The sequence below is a fragment of the Prionailurus viverrinus genome, chromosome E1 (genome assembly GCF_022837055.1).
Source record: "Prionailurus viverrinus isolate Anna chromosome E1, UM_Priviv_1.0, whole genome shotgun sequence".
Taxonomy (NCBI): domain Eukaryota; kingdom Metazoa; phylum Chordata; class Mammalia; order Carnivora; family Felidae; genus Prionailurus; species Prionailurus viverrinus.
Genome location: NC_062574.1, coordinates 18,808,461 through 18,832,158, shown reverse-complemented (window position 1 = coordinate 18,832,158; position 23,698 = coordinate 18,808,461). Strand labels below are relative to the sequence as shown.

Sequence of the window (23,698 nt, the reverse complement as noted above, 5' to 3'; positions counted from 1 at the left end):
CTCCACCTGAAGGGATCTGGAGGCCTTCCAAGGGGGGGGGAGGGCAAGGAGGCCTGCCTGGGTCTGACCCCGCCAGGCCTGGCACCAGCCCCTTCACGAGCGTTAACTCTGAATCCTTGGCACAGCCTTACCAGGAGATCACACTTGGGCGAAGCTCCAGGATGCAGAGTTCAGACCAAAAGCTGTGCAAGTCTATAATAATAATTGCTGACGCTTATTTACAAAAAAAAATTTTTTTTTTTGTAGTTTATCTTTTTTGAGAGAGCGAACGAGCAGGCAGGGGAAGGTCAGAGAGAGAATCCCAAGCAGGCTCTGCACTGTCAGCACAGACCCGATTTGGGCCTCAAACCATGAACCTTGAGATCATGACCTGAGACGAAATGAAGAATTGGACACTTAACCGGCTGAGCCCCCCAGGCACCCCTAAATGCTGGCGTTTATTGAGCCCTTCCTTATGTTATCTCATTTAATCCTCTTGGCAGCTCCACAAGGCAGCATTTAGGTTTGTCCTGGTCGCTTTGGAGACAGGACATTGACCAAGGCTATAAATTGTCGTCATCATCCTCATCATTGGGATTTATCATAATTTTCATCACAGCGATCACTGAGTACTTCCTGTATGCCAGCCACTGCTAAGTACTTTGCGTGCATTGCCATTAATCCCTCATAATAACCTTATGGAGATTCAGGGATTATTTTCCTTATTTAGAGGTGGAGGAACTGAAGATCAGCCAGGCCACTGTGGCCTATGTGTGCAATTTTTTTTTTTTAAGTTTTTATTTTAATTCCAGTTAACATACAGTGTTATATTAGTTTCAGGTATACAATATAGTGATTCAACATTTCATACATCACTCAGTGCTCATCACAAGTGCACTCCTTAATCCCTATCCCCTATTTCGTCCATCCCCCCCCACGCACCTCCCCTCTAGTAACCATCAGTTTGTTCTCTAGAGTTAAGCGTCTGTTTCTTGGTTTGCTTCTCTCTCTCTTTTTCCCCCCCCCCTTGGTTCACTGGTTTTGTTTCTTAAATTCCACATATGAGTGAAATCATATGGTATTTGTCTTCCTCTAACTGACTTTGCTTAACATTACACTCCCTAGCTCCCATGTCATTGCAAATGGCAAGATTTCATTCTTTTTTAATGGCTGAATGATAGTCCATTGTGTATATACCACACGCTCTTTATCCGTTCATCAGTTGATGGACACTTGGACTACTTCCATAGTTTGGCCCTTGTAGATAATATTCCTATAAACATAGGGTGCATATATCCCTTTGAATTAGTGTTTTTGTATTCTTTAGGTAAATACCTGGTGGTGTGATTGCTGGATCGTAGGATAGTTTTTTTTTTTTTTTTTTAGTTTTTGAGAGAGTGTGTGTGCACGTGTGTGCATGCACACAAGTTTGGGGGGGGGGGTGGCTCCGAGAGGAGAGAGAATGAATCCCAAGCAGGTTCTGAGCTGTCAGCCCATTGCAGGGCTCGATCCCATAATCATGACCTGAGCTGAAATCATCAGTCATGACCTGAGCTGAAGTCAAGAGTCGATGCTTAACCAATTGAGCCACCCAGGTGCCCCTAGGATAGTTGTATTTTTAACTTTTTGAGGAACCTCCATACTATTTTCCACAGTGGCACACCAGTTCGCCCTCCCACCAATAGTGCATGTGAGTGTTCCTTTGTGTCCACGTCCTTGCCAATACCTGCTGTTTCTTGTGTTGATTGTAGTCATTCTTACAGATGTCACTATGCATGAAGATTTCATGCAGATGCGTAAAGGGTGTCTCCGGGGTTGGACTGGTCCAGGGTACCGGCTTTAGTGAGGATGGTGTGGGCTGGATTCCTGCCACCATGCCTGCTTTCTGGCCTGGTACCTTAGGGCGGGGCCCAGACTACACGGCCCTGAAGATGAGCGAGGCTGAGGAGCTTGTCAAAGCCACAGAGCAGGGAAATGGCAGAGCCGGAATTCTGAGGCTAGTCTGCCGATTCGGGAGCTGGTGTTGCTAACCAGCACCCAAGTGAGAGAACCATAGACCCATGGGAGCCTTCCAGTGTGGACTGGACCATCCCAGGGCTGGCCCTCGGAAGGGGTACTGTGAGACGGGCCTCTCTGCGTATTCTGAGAGCCTGTGACCCAACTGAGGCATCTGGGAACACTTAACCGTCTTAGAATCTGACATTTCTTCACATTCCTTTCCTTTTCCCTTTGTTCATTTAAAGTCAGCTGCACCTTCTGCTCCCCTCCCCTGCCCTCCAGCCACGGAGAAAGGGCTACTTGACTCGTGGGGCAGGGGTGTGGAAGGGGTGGCTGGCCTCCAGCCTTGTGAGGCCTCAGCAGATGGTCGTTGTAGCCGGTGGGTGACCACATCGCTGGTCAGGGCCCCTTTCTGGGCAGACGCTCAGTTATCATCCTTCACTTGCCCACACTTGAGCATCAGCACATTTTACCTCAACAGTCAGCATTATCGTGACCGAGATGTCTGACTTCAGGCCTTGGGAGCTGGAGAGCAAATGGCAAGAATTGTGCAGCAGTCTCCCAACCTTGGACTTGGTTGGGGGCCGGGTGCGGGGAGCAGGGCAGGCAGGGGTGACCTTGGGCTGAGTGAGTGGCCGTGCAGCTGTGTCAGGGAAGAATCTGTGCCTGGCCCTTCCCGTGTCTTCTCTGGGACTGTGGTGCTAGCAGCAGCTCCTGCGGGGACAGTAACATGGCGAGTCCCTTATTACGTGCGAGCATTGTCACGCCGGCCCACCCTCCCTGCGTGCCAGGCCCCAGGCTGGGTGCTTCACGAGCGTTTGCTGGTTTAATCCTCACAAGGACCGTCTGAGGTGGGGACGATGATTATACCTGTTTCACACATGAGAAAAGCTGTCTCTCAGGGTGGTTCTGAGCAGGATATCTTGAGGGAGGAGGATGCTATTGTTTTCTGTATAGGAGAGGTTATGCTTTCCTCGAAGTCTAAAGCAGAGGTTCTCAGCCGGGGGCCATCTTGCCTTCCAGGGGACGTTGGCAATGTTGGCAGATAGTTTTGGTTGCCACAGTTTGGGTTTGCTACTGTCCTCTTGTGGGTAGAGGCCAGGGATGCCACTAGACATCCTGCAACGCACAGGACAGCCCCTCAGACACGAATTATCCAACCTAGATGTCAATCGTGGGAGCCTGGGAAACTGATCGAAAGAGAACAAGAAACAGTATTCAGCCTTTCACCCAGTGTGATAGCCTTAACTTCTGCTCAAACCCCGCTGTGGTCACTCGTGCAGTTCACCGTCTACTTCTGGTCCTCCCCCTGAACACGTGGTGGGATTGCACTTGCTGCCTTCCTAGAGCTGGGTGGAGATGTGGCTTGTGTGGGCCAATGACGTGCGAGCAGGAAGCGACGTGACCCACATGGAAACCTTCAAGAGCTCAGGTGCAATTGCCACATTGCTTCCTCCTCACTATGGCAACCGCCAGAGCTCCCGATGGTGGAGCCAGCCCGTGTCCTGGAGTAAGGAGGCCCGAGGCAGAGCTCCCGGTCAACTCTTGCGTGCATATCGTATGAATGAGCGCTAGCCTGTGTTACTGACACCGCTGAGACTTCAAGGTGGTTTGTTATGACGTAGCCAATCCGATCCTGACTGGTGTATTCTAAGTAGAACAGAAATAAGCTAGGATTTGGATTGGGCAGGCGGTCTGTTTTAGATCCATCTGGATACTGTGGATGAAGGCTCAGGTATCCAGGATTTGAGGATTGTATACTCTGAAGGTACCGTGCTCAACCCATGGGAGGTTTAGGGATGCTGGCAGATGGCTTCATAGGAGAAATGGGAGTTCGGAAGATTTGTCAGGCCCATCCAGACCTCTGTGAGGTCGAAAGAGGTTAAGTGACTTACCCAGCCGTCTGTGAGTCCCTGTCTGGGATGCTCACCCCACCCAGTGAATGATCTTAAATCAGTTTACTGGTGTGGGAATGCTCCGAGGGCAAAGTCCACCTCTACCTGCCTAGGGCCTCTTGCAGCATCTGGCACGATATTCCTTGTTAAGTGAGTTGGAGGGTGGTGGGGGGGACAGGATAGAAAGTGGGCAATGCCAGATGGTGTGCAGCTGGAGGGCTTTGAGGGTTCTGCGGGGAGAGGTGACCTCAGGGCCCGCGGGGACCCACAGCCTGCTTTCAGGGGTGGGGCCTGGGCAGGGAGGAAGGAGGGGCTGAGCGTTTCTCCCTTTCTCTGGGTTTCAGTAGTGTGGGAAGCCCCCCATCCCAGGGTCTCCGGGAAGAAGCAGTCCTGTAAGGTGGGGTGCCCTCCTGTAGTTGGCCCCGGAGAGGACCTCTGACCTCCCTGGCCCTGCCCGAGCAGGTACTGCCTGACGTGAACAGCACATGCCCTTGGAGGGGGTGTCGCTGTAGAGGAATTGCTCCAGAGGCTCATAAATTGTGCTCATCTCCCTCAGAGGCTCGGGGAATGATCACTTGGTGCCAGGAGCAGGCCTGTCCTGGCACAGAGCCAGCACCCTTCCCAGCAGCACAGAACGGAGTTAGCTTGACTCACGTTCCCAAGTGTCTCAGTGTTCCCATCGACCAAAGGGGCATAATCAGGAGAGCCTACCCTGCCTGCCTTTCGCCGAAGTAGTCCTATAAAGCCAGGGACAAATGCCCTTACAAGTCAGAAAGGGAGGAATGGCCTGTTCATCCCTTGCCACTCTTTTCACATCTTAGGAACTCTTGGCTTGGAGGGGACAGGACGGGAGCCTTGGGACAGCTCAGACGGTACCGCTGAATGGGCCATGCTGGCTGTGGACAGGGACTGAGCTGGGAACACTTGTCAGTGGGACTGCTTAAATCCTCAGGTTGCTGGCTAGAGGGGTCTGTTGTCCCCCCTGCAGCCCTGGCTTCCCCATTCTAGATGCTCCCAGCCTCAGAGTTGGTCTTCACCGTGTGGGCTCCACAGTGCACCCCACCTGCCCAGCAAGCCTGCCTTTCCCACAATGCCTGTGGGCCTGCAGGTGCCTGGGTGGGCTTCCTATGGGCTCCTCCCCCTTCACACTGCCTTCATTAATCCAGGAGAGATTAGTTCTTAACCCAGGAAGGTGCCAGCGGCCTCCACCTCAGCTGGATGATTCATTCAGACTCAGGCAGCGGGGTTTTATTGTTAAGAGAGGCGATGTAGAGGCCAAGAGCCCCGCTCTGGAGCCAGACTGCCTGGGTTTGAATCCCAGCCTTGTCATTCCCTACCTGTGTGATCTTGAGCAAGTTATCGATCTGCCTGTGACTCAGTTGCCTCATCAGCAAAGTGCAAATGATAATAGCACCTACCTGAGCAGGGCAGTTGTGTGTGTGGTACGGGCAAGATGCTTACAACAGTGCCAGTCCTCCGGAAACGTGGCCTCTGTTCATGTTTTTATTGCTGTTCCCCTCATTTTGTGCCAGGTAGTGGTGTCACCACCACGTTGCCATCAGCCATGCCCCTTCCCAGTTCTTTGATGTAAACAGGGTGTTCTCACTCTTACCGGGAGCACCATGCACACACACATCCATAGTTGAGGTCTCAGCCCCACCCTGCTGTGGGGGCTATGGGACTCCAGCCCTGGGGTCAGCTTTGTGTATGCTTGGTTTTCTTGGTATTTCTCTCATTTTTTTCTCTTCCCAGAAGATAGCCGCCTTTAAAAAAAAAAAAAAAAAAGGCATTGCATAAACAGCATAATAAGGTTAAAAAAATTGGCTTACTGCCCCTGACCTAACTTAACCTTTTGTATCTCCCTGTCCTTGTCTGCAGGCAGATAGACATCTTATAATTAAAGAACAAAGACACATGTTTGGACAATGTTATGTCCCCCACCGCCCCAAATAAAACACACCGGAAAGCAATAGACTAGTAGTAAATTTGGGGCCTGGGGTCTGGTAGGCTTTGGCTCAGTGTGGCCTTAGCCCTTGCTGGCTGGGCCATCTTGGGCAAGTTAATTGGACTTTGTGGAATAATACTGTCCTAACTCCTGACTTTGTAATAATAAAAAGAGGTAGTATAGGTAAAAATTCTAGCTTAGTGTAGTTGTTTGACAAAGCGTACTTTTTATTAGAAAAGCTGTTCATGTACACGGTAGAGTTTTTAGTGGCTGTCTGATATTTGGTTGTATGCATATAGCCAGATTTTTCCAACCTGCGTGTGACGTTGGACATTATTCCTTTTTGATTGTATTTCTGGAAGCAGCAGTCTTAGGGGCTGGCAGCTGGGAGCCCCTGGAGTCAGACTTTACCCTTTGAAGTTGGTAACTTGGTGTTCTTAGGGGTTTGCTCAGCTGAGAGCCTGCCCCAGGAGTCCTGCTGAAGGTCATTTTTTTTTTTTTTAATCTGTTCGGTCCCCCCACCCCTGTGTGCCCCCAGGCTGGATTTTTCTCTACTGTGGTCTGGGTGTAAGTTTAACTCCCTGGGGGACGGTGCTTTAGGTCCTACAGGTGGCATGGAAACCCCCCAGCCCTGCCCAGGCCTGAAGACCAAGAAGGGGAAAACTTTTTCAGAGCGGACAAACAGGTATTTCCTGTCAGCCCCCAGCTGGCAGAGGGCTCAGCCCCCTTGGTAATTCAGAAGAGGAGCCCCACCCATGCCACTCCCTACTGGCCCAGGGTCAGAAACTCCCAGAATGTAATGAACGCAGATGTCTGCACTGTCCAATAGAACTTTATGCAATACCGGAAGCGTTCATTCTGCTCTTTCCAATATGGTAGCCATTAGCCACTTCTGGCTGTTGAGCCCCTAAAAACGTGGCTAGTCCATCCGAGGATGTGCTCTCACTATAAAAATGCATGCAGATTTAGGAGACCGTGTGAACCAAAGAATCTAACAGATCTTATTTCTTTTGAATATTTTGTGTACTTTATACGACACGTTGAAATGATGTTTTTGGATATTGTTGGTTAAATAGATTGTGCAACTGGTATCATCTGTTTCTTTTTCTAACGCGGCTATTAGACAATATGAATTTCCACGGGAGCTAACGTTATACTTTTGCTGGACAACACTGTTCTTGGGTGTAGACTGACAGCTGCTGTCTTGCCCCATGAAGGGCTGACGCCCTGGAGAGGGGAGAGGTGAAACCCACCTGGGCACCCCCAGTCCCTCTGTGTGCCCCAGTGCCGCCTGCTCCCAGACCTGCCGGCTGGGTAAAGAAGGAGCGAGTGCCCTGTTTGGCAGCCACTCTGGTAATATCTCTGGGGTCTTGGGCACAGGAGGTCAGCTCCTTGAGGGAACTTCTCGAACTTCTTGTGGGGTGGAGTGGCTGGCTTAGGGTGGACTCTGAGGGTGTGGACGTCAAGGGTGTCCTGCTAGACACGATTTCACGAGCTGGAGTCCTGACACAGAGCAGTTAGAATAATGGCTACTATCGATTGGGTGCCTGTGACACCTCAAGCCCTGTGCCGGGCACTGCATCGTCCCCCTGAATCCTCCACCTGGTGGGGAGGTTCCATGATGCCCATTTTGCAGATGAGAATCCCAGGGCCTAAGTAGGGCCTAAGTATTGGCCCAAAGTCCTGCTGTTTGGTAAGTGCCAGAGCTTACGGTGAAACCTGTCTGTCTGACTCAGGCTCTTTGCTCCACACCTCTCCTCTCGAGGCTCAGTCCCTCTTTTCCGTCTGACTCTCAGGGGCCTGATGAAAGCAAGGCGGGCTGGCCTCTTGTGCACAGGAGGCACAGGAGGGGCAGGGGTTGAATGCAGGCTTTAGATCAGGGTGCCCGTCCTGGAGAGAGAACACGTGCATGTGTCTCCACTGGGCTCTTCTTTCCTGTGTGAACCGAGTTTTGGCCTGAATTTTGAACAGACCCGTCCTAGAACCCAGGTGCCCCGAGGCTGGGTAGCCAGTCCTGATGCCCTAACGGATCCTCTGCAGAGCTGGGGTGGGGGGGCGGGGAAGTGTGGGTTTCTGTGTTTCTGGCATTTGGGTACTAACCTGCTTCCTAAGTGCCTTTTAAACACTGAATAAATATTGGTTGAAGAGGCCAGAGCCCTCTCGTAGGTGTGTGCTGAGGAGGCCTTGGCTTCAACCCTCTGGGCCAGGGGTGGGGCAGATTTTGCCCACAGGTAGTGGGGGTCACTGTCTAATCCTAGCTCGGGAGCCTGACGTGCAGCCCCCCCCCCCCCCCCCCCCCGCCAAGTGTCCAGGGAATTGGGCAATCCCTACCTCCACCCAAATCCACCTGGGCCACTTCCTCCTGCTTGCTCCACCCTGACCTGAGATAACACTGTGGTTTTCTCTTTTTCCATGGACTCCCGTTCCTTCCTCCTGAGGGCTGTGAGCCGAGGCAGAACTGAGCTGGGAGGGGCGCCTAGGTGGCTCAGTCAGTAAGCGCCCGACTTTAGCTCAGGTCATGATCTCACGGTTCGTGAGTTTGAGACCTGCATCGGGCCCCGTGCTGACAGCTGGGAGCCTGGAGCCTGCTTCCCATTCTGTGTCTCCCTGTCTCTCTGTTCCTCCCCCACTCACACTCTGTCAAAAATAAATAAACATTAAAAAAAAAATTAAAGGGGCGCCTGGGTGGCTCAGTCGGTTAAGCGGCCGACTTCGGCTCAGGTCATGATCTCGCGGTCCGTGAGTCCGAGCCCCGCGTCGGGCTCTGGGCTGACGGCTCAGAGCCTGGAGCCTGTTTCGGATTCTGTGTCTCCCTCTCTCTGACCCTCCCCCGTTCATGCTCTGTCTCTGTCTCAAAAATAAATAATCATTAAAAAAAAAAAAAAATTAGAAAAGAACTGAGCTGGGAAATGCCATTCGTATTGATGACCAGCCGGTGAAGGTGGGAGGGATGGTCCAGGGGTTGTCCTCCACGGCCGCTGTCCTTGGTCTCAGCGACCTTGTGGAAGGAAGTCACCTTGCCTCCCTCAGCCTCCATTTCCTCATCAGTAAAAGGGGAATGTTGGTCACGATAAGACACACCTTGAAGAGAGATGTAAGGGTTTAGAACACGTGAGAAGGCTTGGTAAGCACGTGGTGCCACGACGCCTGGTCGTTTGTGTAGTTTGATGGATATTCTTCGGACACGAAAGACCTGGAAAGAACACCAGAGCCAGAGAAATCTGAACCCTAACACCGAATAGCTGAGTGGCCTTAGCTTAGGGTCACCTAGCTAACATACCCTCCCAAGCCCCCGTGTTCTGGTCTGTAAAGTGGGGTCGCCGAAGAGGGTTTAAATGAGATGTCGTGTGCCTGGCTTGTGCAGAACAGATGCGTAGTCGCCCCTCTTTTCCCGAATACTCGGGCAAAGAGCTATGGTCTGCTGGGCTGAAGGCTGTTGGGGGAGTGCTTGCCTAGCTCCTTTTGAAAGTGTACAGATACCACTTCTGGCTTAGTTCTCTGCAGTGGCTGAGTTTGAATCCTCGGGGCGTGCCGCGGCCTCGCAGGGGCACCTCTGGGCCGGCGTTCTGTCAGTACCGCCAGCTGCTCTGCTCCAGTAACCACGTGGCACGGAGTGCCTTCACGTCGCCCATCCTCACACCTCTCCCTGCAGCCCGGCCTGGACCGCCACTGTCCCATCTTAGAAGACCGGGTCTCAGAAGGCGGGGCGAGCATGGGCTGCACCGCCACTGTCCCATCTTAGAAGACGGGGTCTCAGGAGGCGGGGCGAGCATGTCTGTGCACACTTGGAAGAACAATCTAGAAGTTCTAAAAGAAACCCTCGTTTTCAGGTTCTTTGCCGTTCACTTTGTTAGAAGAAAAGTTCCAAGGGTGGGGTAGAGATTTGTAGTGCACGTTGGTCTTGCAGAGTGGGTGCCTGTGAAGAGGTGGACAGAAAGCCTGTTGTGGGGACGGGCGGCCGGGGCTGGAAACTGGCCTTTGAGAAACCCTTTGGCACCTGTAGGGAGCTGACTGTTGGGTGTTGGCAGCATCACGGTCACTTAGAGCCAGGAAGGGTCTCTGCTTTTGTCTCCCTGCCAGTCTGAGTGTTCTGGGGGTTCCGGGGTGGTAAAGCGAGTGTCTGGGAGTGAGGGGGTCTCGTGCGCAGGCCGCCTGTACCCTGCGGGGAAGGAGTTTAACACACAGAAAAGGGTGGGGGCATCAGTGGGCACTTGGGGACGAGAACTTGGAAAGGAAGGACGACAGAGCCTGGATCTGTGAGATTCCACTGGGGATGGGCCTGTGGGCGATTGGGCAGTTCCCTGAAGGACCGTGGCAGAGCGCTGGGGCTGCAGGGGTTGGCTGTGGCTTGGTTGAGCATCTCTATGGAGAAAATATGATTTAAAGGGGTGTGTGTGTGTGTGTGTGTGTGTGTGTGTGTGTGTGTGTGTTTTAAATGTTTATTATTTTTGAGAGAGCAAGAACATGACCAGGGGAGGGGCAGAAGGACAGGGAGAGGGAATCTCAGGCAGGCTCCACACTGTTAGCACAGAGCCCAACACAGGGCTCGATCTCCTGAATCATGAGATCATGACCTGAGCCAAAACCGAGTCGGACTCTTAACCGACTGAGCCACCCAGGTGCCCCCCAGTTTTTTGGTTTTTGTTTTTTTTTTAATTTTATGTATTTTGAGAGAGAGAGAGCACGAGCAGGGGAAGGGCAGAGAGAGAGAATCCCAAGCAGGCTCTGTTGCTGTCGGTGCAGAGCCCCGACACGGGGCTCCCTGTCATGAACTATGAGATCATGACCTGAGGCAAAACCAAGAGTCAAACACTTAACCGACAGAGCCACTCAGGTGCCCCGAGAATGTGTGATTTAAAGGTGGGCTTGGTCAGCCATGAAAGCTTAGGGAAGGGGGGGGCCCTCAGGGAGCCTTGGCAGTGCCCTAGGAAGGTTGCCTAGGGGAGAGGGCAGCCCAGCCATTAGACCTCTGTGCGTTCCGTCATTGTGGTTAGCTGCAAGCGTCCAGGTTTTTTTGTTTTTGTTTTTGTTTTTTTCTCCATGCTACCAAACCTGGCAGTCTTCAAACTAGGTGTTGGGTATGGACAAACTCGCCGGGCAAACGTCTGCTTCAGGCTCACCAGCTCACCAGGCGGGAATATACTGATCCACACAGACTTTGCAGGGTAGCAGAACCGGAGACAGCAATTTTTCACCGTAAAAAAAACAAGGAAGCGGCTTTGCAGAGTCTCTGGCCATGTTGTGTGTGTTCCCGTAGCTTGGGCCCATCCTCAGGGCTGGGAGTGGGCTAGACCCTGGACCCGCTGTCTCCTCTGAGGGGTCCTGGCTATGGACCGCACTCTAGCTTTTGCTCTGATGGCTCAGCAAAACCTCCACCTCCTCCTGCCGTGCTGACTTTTCTAGTGCTTTCTGAGCCTCTCCTGTTTTGGGCCTTCGTCACTTAATCTGTGGAGTAAATGGGTAATGTCCCAAACTGTTTGCTTTCTCCACGGAGCTCACGATTCTGGTTTTGGGAGATAGCGGTGAATATACTTGGAGCGTCCAGGGAAGGGTGAAACGCACCACCTCTGCCAGTTTCTGGCTGCACACGAATGTGAGGACCCCTCTTTCTCTGAAGAGAAGGGTGGGAGGCTCCCTGGCTGGGTGGGGGTGGGGCGGTAATATGGTAGCAGGAGGTTCAGGTTCAAGTCGGATGAATTGAGTACCCAAGTGGGCTGGGTTTGTTATCCAGACAGCAGTCTTCATCTTGGTTTTTTAAATTTCTATTATTTATTTTTTTTAGAGTGCGCACAAGCTGGGCAGAGGGGCTGAGGGGGAGAGAGAGAATCCCAAGCAGGCCCCGGGTCCAGTGCGGAGCCCGATGTGGGGCTCGGTCCCACAATGCTGGGATCGTGGCCTGAACTGCAATCAAGAGTTGGACTTTAACCAAGTGAGCCATCTAGGTGCCCCTTCATTTTTCTTTTTAGCTGTTTATATTGTGGACTATAACAGAAAAGTACAGAAACCTAAAGGTGCAACTCCATGAATGATCACAAATCACCCTTATAAGTGCTGCCCAAATCAAGAAGTGGAACCTTGCCAGTACCCCAGAGGTCTCCCTGATCGTAACCCCTTCCCTTAACTACCAAAAGTAACGTTGGCCCGGCTTTTACGGTAGTCACTTCCTTGCTGCTTAAAACAATTATTTTACCGCTCTCTAAAAAATAAATAAACATTAACAAAACTTTTGAAAATGGGGCTCTTGGGTGGCTCAGTTGGCTGAGTGTCCGACTTCGGCTCAGGTCATGACGTCCCAGTTCGTGGGTTCGAGCCCTGCGTCGGGCTCCGTGCTGACAGCTCAGACCTGGAGCCTGCTTCTGATTCTGTGCCTCCCTCCCTCTCTGTCTGCTCCTCCCCCACTTGGGCTCTGTCTCTCAAAAATAAATGAACATTAAAAAAAAATTAAAAAACAAAAACAGTTCACCACTAATCTGCATTCCTAAGCACTGTGATTGAGTTTGGCCTGTTCTTTGGACTTCCTATAAGAATCCCGCATGTGTTCTTTAGCATTTGGCTTCCTTTGCTCGTTATATTTGTGAAATGTATGCGTTCTTATTGTGTGTAGCTCCTATACTCATTTTCATTGCAGTGTATTATTCCACTGAATGATTAGCACAGGTTTTGGATCCATTCTCCTGTTGATGGACATTTGGTTTGTTTACAGTTTAGAAACGTTTCCCCAAACTGCTGTGATCATCGTGGGACCTATCTTTTGGACACGCCTGTGTGTGTGCGTGCCCGGGCGTGAGTCGCCCTGCTCTCTGTTGCTTTCTGGTGGTGGAATCATGCCATCTTGATCAGCCATGTCGGCAGGTGGGGACGGCTCAGCCAGTGAGGAACTTGGCTCCTGTCCTGTCTCTGTACCCCTCGGGTTGTCTGTGAGGTCCCCATGGGGCCACATCACCTTTCCGGTGTTGGAGTTAACACTCGTAAGGCTTGCGTTCTGAGCCTGGGTCCCACTGCAGGTGGGCTGGGTGAATGGTGTGTGGCAGGCTGGTCAGGAGGGTGGATAGGCAGTTTTGGGGGTGCAGCCTGTTTGTCACAGCCCTCCGGGTGGGCCCCAGTGCCCGGCCCCTTCGAGCTTTGGCGTCTGCCCGCGGTGTTGCCTCCTGAGTGGCTTTGGCGCCCCTCCAGCCTGCTGCGTGGAGAATGGTCAGGGAGGCCCAGGCCTCAACCGAGTCTCCTGGCCTCTGCTTGTGGTGCAGCTAAGCTCTTAATGTGTTTTCACAATCAAAGCAGAAAGGTCCCATTGTGGCACTAACGCCTTTGCCATAAAGCGCTTTTTGTTCCCTAACAAAATTCCACGTTGCAGAAGCAAGTCAGCTTAGCAAAGGCACAGTACCAATGAATGGCCATTTGCCACTTGCAGTAGCTAGGCAAGCTCCTAGTAAATGACGGTCGGCCAGCCTGTTTCAGTGAGGCCCCCAGAGACACAAAAATCCTCCGCAGGCTGCTTGGAGGAAGGCAGTAAGATATTTAGAAGTCGTTTTTATCCTCCTGGAATCACGACCCGATGGTAATGTGTCCGTGAGGGTTCACTTGGATCCATGTTTAGAAAGCCCAAGTAACACTGGGTAAACAAGTAAAGGAGTTATTTTTCTCATGAAACAAGAAGTCCAAAGGCAGCGAGTCCTGAGGGTTTCTGTTGACCCCTTGTATCTCTTTGCTGTATCATCCTTAGCCTGTCCCCTTTCCCCTCACCCTCAAAATGGCTGCTCTATCTCTTGGCTTCACAGCTGCATTCCAGGCGGGACGAAGGGGAGAGGGAAGCTGGAAGCTGGTTTTGGCCAACTGACTCTTCCCCATTTTAAGGAGGAAAGCTAACTTCTTGGAAGCACCAAGCAGTAGGCTTCCCTTTACATTTCACTGGTCAGACTGGGTCACGTGGCAACCACTGGTTGCAAGGGAGCCTGGGAGCCAAGCACTCTGTTACTGTGAACAAAGTCAAGCGTCCCCAAAGTTCAGGAAGAGGGGAGAAGGGATATGGGAAGGCAGCTAACAGCAGGTGACATGATTTGCTAGATAGCTAGGGAGCAAGTCATGTTACATAAAGTCAATTTCCTTGGTAACAGACTTATTCCTGTGAGCATCAAAATGTATTTTAATTAAAAAAATAATTTTTAGGGGCGCCTGGGTGGCGCAGTCAGTTAAGCATCTGACTTCAGCCAGGTCACGATCTCGCGGTCCGTGAGTTCGAGCCCCGCGTCAGGCTCTGGGCTGATGGCTCAGAGCCTGGAGCCTGTTTCCGATTCTGTGTCTCCCTCTCTCTCTGCCCCTCCCCCGTTCATGCTCTGTCTCTCTCTGTCCCAAAAATAAATAAACGTTGAAAAAAAAATTAAAAAAAAAAATAATAATTTTTAATGCTTATTTAGTTTTGAGAGAGAGAGAGAGAGAGACCGAGAGCGAGTGGGGGAGGGGCAGAGAGAGAGGAAGACACAGAATCTGAAGCAGGCTCCAGACTCTGAGCTGTCAGCACAGAGCCCAACGTGGGACTCGAACCCACAAAACATGAGATCACGGACTGAGCCAAAGTCAGATGCTTAAGGACTGCGCTACCCGGTCGCCTCTACTTTAATAATTTTAAAAAGCTCACCAAGACGCAGACATCAGACACGTTTTTTGAAACCATCTAATGATATCTGTTCCCTTCGCTGTGGCTGGGAGCCTCAGTACCTCCGTTGAGGTGTCGTCTGAAGGGCTGCTTTGCCCCTCGTACGAGGTCCGAGGAAAGCAGGCTTTGTGAATCTTGGGCCCGCCCACTCTGTAGTTTCTCTCACTTGTTCCATCACTGCAGCCCCATCATGTGGTCTCTGTGCACCTGCGTCTAGATGCCGCGGTCCTTCCCACCTTCACGTTTTCTGCTTTCTCAATTCCGTGCATGGGGGGCCCCCGGGTACCAAATGCGACAGAAGCACGCACGGATGGAGGCAGCGGCTCTGGGGACAGCATGGACTCCAGGTTAGGCAGAGCCTGCCTGCACGGGCTGTACAGTCTGTTTTAGCAGCTCAGAGGCGTTTGTTCTCTTCTGGCCTGCCAGATAAGAGAATTAATTATTATGCTTCCAGACAAAAACAAAAACCAAGGGCAGTGGGGCGCCTGGGTGGCTCGGTCTGTTGAGCATCCAACTCTTGATGGCAGCTCGGGTCATGATCTTACGGTTCGTGAGTTTGAGCGCCTCCCCCCATCACGCTGCCCACTGAGGGTGCAGAGCCTGCTTGGGATTCTCTCTCCCTCTGCCCCTCTCCTCGCGTGCACACTCTCGCTCTCAAAATAAGTAAACAAACTTAAAAAAGAAAAAAAACCAAGGGCAGTTTCCAGTCATATCAAGGCGATGCTAGATAATCTGTTTCACGTGGCTAACTTAATGCTCATTTTCCCATCACCAGTCATATAACTTCCTCCTTGCTTCATCTTTCCCTGGGAATGTAAAACCCCATTTTATAAGCACAACATCTAATAAAACCTGTTTTCTTTCTGATTGAGAGACCTATCACACTCAGGCAGTAAACAAAGGAGAAAATCAAGAAAAATTAGCTGTGTGACTTCAGTTACCCAATCCCTCTGGGTCTATTTCCTTATCTATAAAAGGAGGGTAACATTCATTGCTGTGGAGTCATTTAAAGAAGTAAGGAAGAATGAGTTAAAAAACGGAATAGTGCCTAGCACATAGTAAGTGCACAATAAAAACGATTAATATTGTCATCATTATTATAGATAGGGTGTGTTGAGTGTGGGATTGGGCTGCTTGGGAAAGTATTTGGACAGATGCCAATCTGAGCATATTTACCGGATGACAGAGATAAATCTATTGTTTGGACAACACTGGGGAACCAAGAACAGATGTCTTAGTGTGTCTTTGCCCTTGTTCCCTTCCTATGACCGTGCAGAGTGAAGGGTTTCTTTTTAAAGTTTATTTATTTTGAGAAATAGAGCGAGCATGAGAGGGGGAGGGGCAGGGGCAGAGTGAGAGAATCTCAAGCAGGCTCCAAGCATGGAGCCCGACGTGGGGCTTGATCATGACTTGAGCTGAAATCAAGAGCTGGAGGCTTAACCTGACTGAGCCACCTAGGTGCCCCGAGTTCCTTCCCTCTCCTTCCTTCTATTCCTTTTCTCTTCCCCTCTTCTCCTCCCCCCTCTCCTCTCCCCTCCCCAAAGAGAAATTTAAAATCACTTTTAAAAAACACCTGTGGGGGTACCTGGGTGGCTCAGTTGGTTAAGCATTCGACTCTTGATTTTGGTTCAGGTCATGATCTCACAGTTTCATGAGTTCGACCCGCGTCGGGCTCTGAGCCGACAGTGCACAGCCTGCTTGGGATTCTGTGTCTGCCTCTCTCTGCCCCTCTCCCCACTTGCTCTGTCTCTGTCTCTCTCAAAATAAATAAATAAACTTAAAATAATTTTAATTAAAAAAAAAAAAAACAAACCCTCTACCTGTGTGTGTGCATGTGTGTGGGGTGGAGGGGAGAGAGAAAATACTTTGGAAAGCTGGGTCCATTCTGTGTTTCTTGCTCTGTCACCTCCCATTTTCATGGCACCGTGACCCATGAGGGGATGTTCCTTGTGTTAAGTACACCTGCACAGCATTCCATCAGGTGGGTTTTTTTTTTACCCAGAGTTGGAAGAGACCACTGAGAATCCAGACTGACTGGCTTTCCTGGGTGATCTTCGGGAAAATTCCCTCGGCCCGCTCCCGAATTGTAAATGCTGCTTTTGTCCAGCTGCGGGACTGAGTGGATTGTGGTTGGGTTCCTATGAGCTATAACCGCGGATAATTGTAAGCTGGGATCGTGAGTAGAAGATTGGGGGCCTGGAACGATTTCAGACGCAGGCAGGTGCGTATTTAAGGCGGAGGGACCATTGTGAGCTAAAGCAGTCAGACAATTCAAAGCACGCATTCATTGAGTCATTACCGAGGACCTGCGAGGTGCCACCACATCAAAGGCTTTGGAGGGGGAAGCAGGGGGGCCTGCTTAGCAAGGCTCTGGAGGTGTGGAACCGCTTGGATGGATTAGGTTAGCAGCAAGGTGAAGCAATAACTCTGCCTTTTCATTTCTAAAGCATTTCATGCTGGGCGGGGAAGCTGCACTTGTGAAATTTGGCACGAGCTTTAATATTCTTAAAGGGAAAAGAAAAGGCCGAAGGTACTTTGAAGGTTTTCTTTCCATATTTTCTCTGGGAAGCGTTGACGTTCCCCAGTTTCTGGCCATCCTGGTCCACCCACCTGTCCGTCTGTCATCTGAGGGCCTACTCCCTACCAGGGGACCGCCGGGGACCCGGAGCCTGTCCTTGCCGGGCCCTCAGGGTGTGTTGAGGGGGGTGGACGTGCGCGTTAACCACCGATGTTCTGTGCTGACGAGTCCTGTGGGAAAGCACAAGTGGGAGCAGGAAGCTTTTGGCAAGAGTGGGGAGAGCTGAACGCTGTGATGGTAACAGGGGAGAGAAGGTGCAGCAGCACCCCCTACCCCGACGAAGGACATGATCTCAGTAGCGCGGGAAGGTTCCACATCCCTCAGTTGTGCTTCAGTGGCTAAAAGACTGGAAAGAGCCTTCAAGGGAACGGACGTTCACGCGGCCTGCCCTGGTTGGACACTGTGGTAGGATACACGTATCTATCAGTAACCCTGAGCGAGGATATTGTGGCTCAGATACTGGGTGATCTGTCCAGGTCACGTTGCCCCGTGGTGGCATGGCTTGGCCCTGAAGCCACTTTGGGCTGCAGAACTCCCTTCTGGGCCTTGCAGGCTGCTGCTGGTGAGGGGTGGGGTGGGCGGGGTGATGCCTGAGCAGAGGCCTCCACAGACAGTGGCTTGTGGTGGTCAGCAAATTGAAACCCCGGCTGTGGTTCCCCCGCAGAGGGGGCAGTCCTGATGATTTGGAAATGAGGCTTTTGACTAATGAGCGTAGTAAATTACGTGAGCGGCCCCACCCCTTAACATCCCCCAGTGAGTCTGCAGCCCTCAGATGTGCGCATCTGGGTGCCTCTGCCCTTCTAGTTTTCCACCGTCCAAACACAGGTCCAGGCCTGCCCTGGGGCTCAAGCGTGGGGCACTGTTGGAGTTCAATCAACCACTCTCTTAGGGCTCCCAGAGGCGGAAGGACAGGAAGTCCCTTCACGGGTGTTTAGCTCAGCCACAATCTTCCTCATACCCATTTTACAGCTGAGGAAACTGAGTCTCAGTAACGCAAAGCATCGGGTGCCTCTGGGGTGTCGGCACGGTGTCCTCTCTGACTTCCTGGCCCGAGGTGGCATGGTGCCGGGAACGAGAAGCCAGATGGTGATGGCTAGTCTGTGGCACACTGAAGGTCGCAGGGCTCCAGCTGTCTCTGGAGTGACGCCTCCCTTCACTATATAGCCTTTCCTTAGGCACTTGACTGAGGCCAGAACTTGCCCAAGTTCATGTAGCAAGTGGAGTGTGGCGCCCAGATTCTTTCTCCCTTGCCGTGACAAAGTGCCCGTTCCCATCTGGGGTGTGCCCCTAGATCCGGGTGGCGCGTGGACCTTGCCGCAGGCCGGACGGTAGCCGAGCACGGGAGGTAGACGGCACCCTTCGGTGATGGTTCGGGTGCCTGTGCACGAGGGAGGGTTACATGCCTCCCTTCCCTGGGCAGGGACCTTGGAAAGCATAAACCTCCGAACGTGTGGCCAGAAACTGAACGAGTTAATATATTGTGGAAGGGCTTTGGACTGTGCCCGACACACGCAAAGTGCTGTGTCCACTAAGTGTCACAGTTACATAAAATGCAGATAGATAGATAGATAGATAGATAGATAAATAAAATGCTAATAACGCCCCTGTTGGCCCTGAAGTCTCCTTGTCTCGTTGGCTTCTCCATGCCGAGCACAATAGAGCTTTGTTCTTCTGCCCCTTTGTCTGAAAGAGGCCTGCTGACTCAGAGGCAGGAGGCCAGGCTGTGCTTGCCCGAGATTCCCAGCCTTCACCCGACCCCCAGCCGCCTGCAACTCCTTCTGTGTTCCCTCAGGGGCTCCCTGACAGGGAAGGGACCCTCTGCTCCGCGGACAGCAGGGAAGGCTGCCTTTAGCCTGTGGTTACCTGTTTCCCCAGGAGACGAAAGGAGAGGGGGAGACCCACCCCCACGAGAGGGTATCTAGCCGGCCGAGAGCAGGTAGAGGGCAGGTGAGCTTTGGAGACGGTGTAGTATTTTCCATTTGCCTGTCTTCCTAACTGGACTCTTGGAGGATTGGACCTTAAATCATTACATCTTTGTGAGAACGGCACCAGGACCGAGGTGCCGGTGGCCTCCGTCAGCTTTCTGATGCGGGAAGTGCCGTGGACAAGTCAGTCTTGTGAAATGGGCTTCTCAGCCTTCCAGCACTGGTGGCCGCTGCCCTCCCAGAACATTGTTTGCCACAGTGGCTCTTAACCTTGTCTGCACATTTTTTTTTTTTAACGTTTATTTATTTTTGAGACAGAGAGAGACAGAGCATGAATGGGGGAGGGTCAGAGAGAGGGAGACACAGAATCCGAAGCAGGCTCCAGGCTCTGAGCTGTCGGCACAGAGCCTGACGCGGGGCTCGAACCCACGGACCGCGAGATCATGACCTGAGCCGAAGTTGGCCGCTCAACTGACTGAGCCACCCAGGCGCCCCCTTGTCTGCACATTTAAATCACCTGGGACGCTTTTATAAATGTGTATTTTTTGAAGTTTATTTTGAGAGAGAGAGAGAGTGAACGGGCAGGGGAGGGGCAGAGAGAGAGGGAGAGAGAGAATCCCAAGCAGGCTCCGTGACCTCGGCGCAGAGCCTGACGCAGGAACCGTGAAATCATGACCTGAGCTGAAATCCAGAGTCAGACACTTGACTGACTGAACCACCCAGGCGCCCCCACCTGGGATGCTTTTAAAACCTGCGGTTGGGGGCACAGCCGCGGACAGATTGACTTCACACCTCTGGGGTGGGTCCCAGGCACCGCTATGTCTGTACCCTCTCCTGGTGATCCTATACATGATGAGGGACGAGAACATCGTCACAACACCAGAGCCGAGAAGACTGTTCCAGTCACTTGTCCCGCCCTTGGGTTTGCCTACAAGGAGGATGACGAGGTGGCCGGCGCTACCCTGGTAGGGGCAGACTGGGTTAGAACCGGGACTCCGTTGTGGGACTCAGCCTTTCCCCCAAGCACCGACTGCTGCCTTGTTACTCCTTGTGTTCATGGTGGTGGGAAAGGAGCACGGTTGTTTGGGATGATGTTGCTAATAAATTGTCTGCTTGTCACCCATGCTGGTAGGGAGACCAAGCTTAGCGTCGCTTTGTCCCGGAAGGCTTGCCAGCAGCTCCCAATTAGTGTTTAGTCTTCCCGCTGTTCTCCGCGCTCTCTTTATCTTGCACATTGTTTACATTGCATCCTTTCACATAGCGCAGTTATTTATTTTCTGGGCCGTGAGCTTCCTGGGGTTATGGCCATTGTTATAAACCAGTGCCTGGACAGAGCAGGCGTTCAGTAAATGTTGGTGGCGTGGGGGGGGGGGGGGGTGGATGCCTGTCCGGGGGGTTCTGTCGTCCTCCCATCTACCCTTCTGCGTCTGAAGCGAGTCCAGATGAAAAACGCATGGCCAGGCAGAGTCAGGACAAACAAGACTGGGAAGGGGCTGTGTCCTTGGTCTCAGGAAGACTGGCTTACCTAAAGTGACAACCGCAGCTCCTCCTGTGCAGCCCCAGCCCTCCCTCCCCCTGGCCCTCCCACTCAGCTCCCTTTGGCAGCGGCAAAGATCCAGGATACTTGTCGCAGCTGGAATCTCTGGCTTGTGTTTGGAAATAAACAAGTTGGCCCCTCTCTCTGCCTGGGACTTTCCTTTATCAGGAGATACAGGCCACCACCCAAGATGCGATTGCTTCTTTCCAGCGGTTGGAGAACTCTGGGGAAGACACGGAGGGCTCGCGGTGGGTCAGACACCCCCAAACTGTCCTTTTCTGTATTCACGTTGGCTTGGGGGGAAGGCCTTGAGGGTGTGGGTTTCGTATGAAGTGATTGTGGGGGAGTGGATTCAGAGGACTTTTTTTGCACCAAATGCTGCAGGAAGGAAAAGAGTCTGTATCCACCTTGCAGGGAGATCTGATACGGGGAGAATAATGTAGACACCCATTCTGAATATTGGCTGCCCGGCTCGGTTGCTGTCTGTAAAAGGGGTCTATCCCCACATAGCAGCCAGGCAGCCTTTTGGGGAGAGGAGCACGGGCTGAGGCTGTTCCTGGGTGTCTGCTGTAGCTAATTCAGAGTATTCAGGGGCATGTTCCTGGTGGGGAGGATGGATATGGAGGCAAATGGGAGTATTTCCTGCCACCATCATGTTAGGTAGGAATTGGTGGTTCGGAAATAAATGTGGTATGGCTGGGGGGGAAAGGCCCCTCTCTCACACCGGGCCTGCGAGTGGGCACAGCTACTCTAAAAAGGAAGTTGACTATATTTCATAAAGTTAGGGGGATGCACGTGCCCGGTAGCCAGAAATTTCGCGACTCTAGCGTCTGTGTTAGAAAAACTACCAAGCAGGCGCTCAAAGATGCACATCACAGTGCTTTTGATTATGAAAAGCTGGGAACAACTAAATGCCTGTCAGCAGGGAAATAGGTCAATCAATGATGGCGTATTTACATAATGTAGAGCTGTTCAGAGATCGACGTACATGAATCAGCCGTCGCCAGCTACGTTTAAGAGAAGATTGGTAGAAAGTCAAGTTGCAGAATCTGTGTAGGAATGATAGCCGTTTCTGTAAAGTTAAAACAATCAAGACAATGTAGCAAAAAAAATATAAAATCCTAGAGAGGCAAGATACCTGCCAGTTTCACTGTTGTGGCTGCCTGTGGGGAGGGAGAGGAAGTAGAAGGTTCTGGGAGGACCGTAAGGGGAATTTTAACCTTACTGTAATGTTTCATTTCTTTAAAAAAAAAAAAAAATTTAATGTTTTTATTTATTTTTGAGAGAGAGTGCGCGAGCAAGCAGGGGAGGGCAGAGAGAGAGGGAGACAGAATCTGAAGCACGCTTCAGGCTCTAAGCTGTCAGCACGAGCCTGACACGACCCACGAACTGTGAGATCATGACCTGAGCCGAAGTCGGACTCTTAACTGAGCCACCCAGGGGCCCCTGTAATGTTTCATTTCTTATTAAAAATGCCTGAAGCAAATATGATACAATGTTAACATTTGTTAAATCTAGTGGTGAATATATATTATATCCCTCTCTGTTTTTGGATGTTTGAAGTATTTTATTTAAAAAGTGAGAGACCTTCCCTGTCAGTTAGTTGCTTATAACCTAGTAGGGAAAATTTGCAAATCAATAGCCAGGAGCCCCCAGATACGAATGTTGATGTTATTGACCAAGACAAGGAATGCAAAAGAAGACCACTTTGGATGGAATATTAGTAAAATTATATTCAGCTTTATTCACAGTGACATCAGCAAAGTAAAACCACAGTGATTCAAACAGGTTAATTTTCTTACACATAAAAGAGGTCTGGAGGTAGGTAGCCCTGGGTTGGTGTAGTGGATCCGCAAAGACATCGGGAAGTCACATTCCTTCCAGCTCACCCCCTCTGCCATTCCTTGTCCTCATGTCCCAGGATAGCTGCTGGAGCTCCAGCTATCACATCATCTTTCCAGGGAGTGGGTGGGTGAAGTGGGGAAGGATGTGTTCTTTATTCTTTTTGCAATTACCATATGACGCTTCCATTTAGATGTCATTGGCCAGACGTTAGTCATACAGCTGCGCCTACCTGCACGAGAGGCTGGAAACGGGCCAACAAATGCTCAGCGTTCTGGTAGGAAGAGTGGAAAGTGGGAAGTGGGAGGCAACTAGATGACGAAAGGCAAGAGAGAATGAGGGTGGCTCAGACCTGCCGAGTGCGAGGTGCCTCTGGGCCACGCAGGCAAGCTGTCCATTCACGAGTTACACAGATGGGCCTGGAGCTCGGGAGGGGGGTGGGGTCCAGAGTTTCCGGTTAAGGGTTAAGGCGGTGTCGGTATACAGGTGGTGGTGGGCGTCCTGGGAAGGAGCCTGCTGAGCCGTCAGAGGAGAAGGACAACCAGGAAGCCGGGGGGGCAGGCATGTCGTGGAGGAGGAGGGGCTCCCTGTGCCAGATGCCCTAGTGAGGTCAAGAAGATGCACGTGGAAGTAAGACGAAGCCTGGGGGCATCTGCAAGAGCAGGTGAGGTGGAGAGCCCGAGACAGATGGAATACTAAGAAACGAACAGCTGAGGGATGGTGTCAGGACCTTTGGGCCTGAAGGAAGAGGAGGGAAGGTGTTTTGTTTTGTTTAAACTTTGAAAAATGTTTATTCATTTTTTGAGAGACAGTGTGAGTCAGGGAGGGGCAGAGGGAGAGGGAGACACGGAACCTGAAGCAGGCTCTAGGCTCTAGGCTCTGAGCCGTCCGCACAGAGCCCGACGTGCGGCTCGAACCCGCAAACAGCCAGATCACGACCTGAGCTGAAGTCGGACACTTAACTGGGAACGTGTTTTCTTAAAGTCAGAAAGACTTGAATGAGGGTTGAGAGGCCGAAGGACAGCTAGACCCCACTTCTCCTACCCCCAGCTGCCTTCAGAAGGAAGGAGGTGACCATGGGAGACGATGAATTCCAAGGGATGCAGGGAGGCAAACTGCTCTGTGTCGGGTCTCATACAGCGGGAAGCAGCGAGACCCCGGGATCAAGGACAAGCAGTTAGGTAGAAGCAAATAAGAGAACTGCTAAGCCACGGGAAGGAGGTTCAAACCCAGAACTTTGAGGAGATTCAACCCACTTGCACGTTTAGTTTTCTCCAAGAGCAATTAATGAAGCAGAGAGAGATTGGTTATCCGAGATCAGGAGGCACAGGCTGGGTGTCAGGAAAAGG

The 23,698-nt window shown here is 51.7% G+C and overlaps 1 protein-coding gene across 4 annotated transcripts in view; it reads left to right on the top strand.

Annotated features, from left to right (window-relative positions):
* Positions 1 to 23,698, top strand: part of KSR1 (kinase suppressor of ras 1) — a 163,892-nt gene that overhangs the window by 42,498 nt on the left and 97,696 nt on the right. The window lies entirely within an intron of this gene.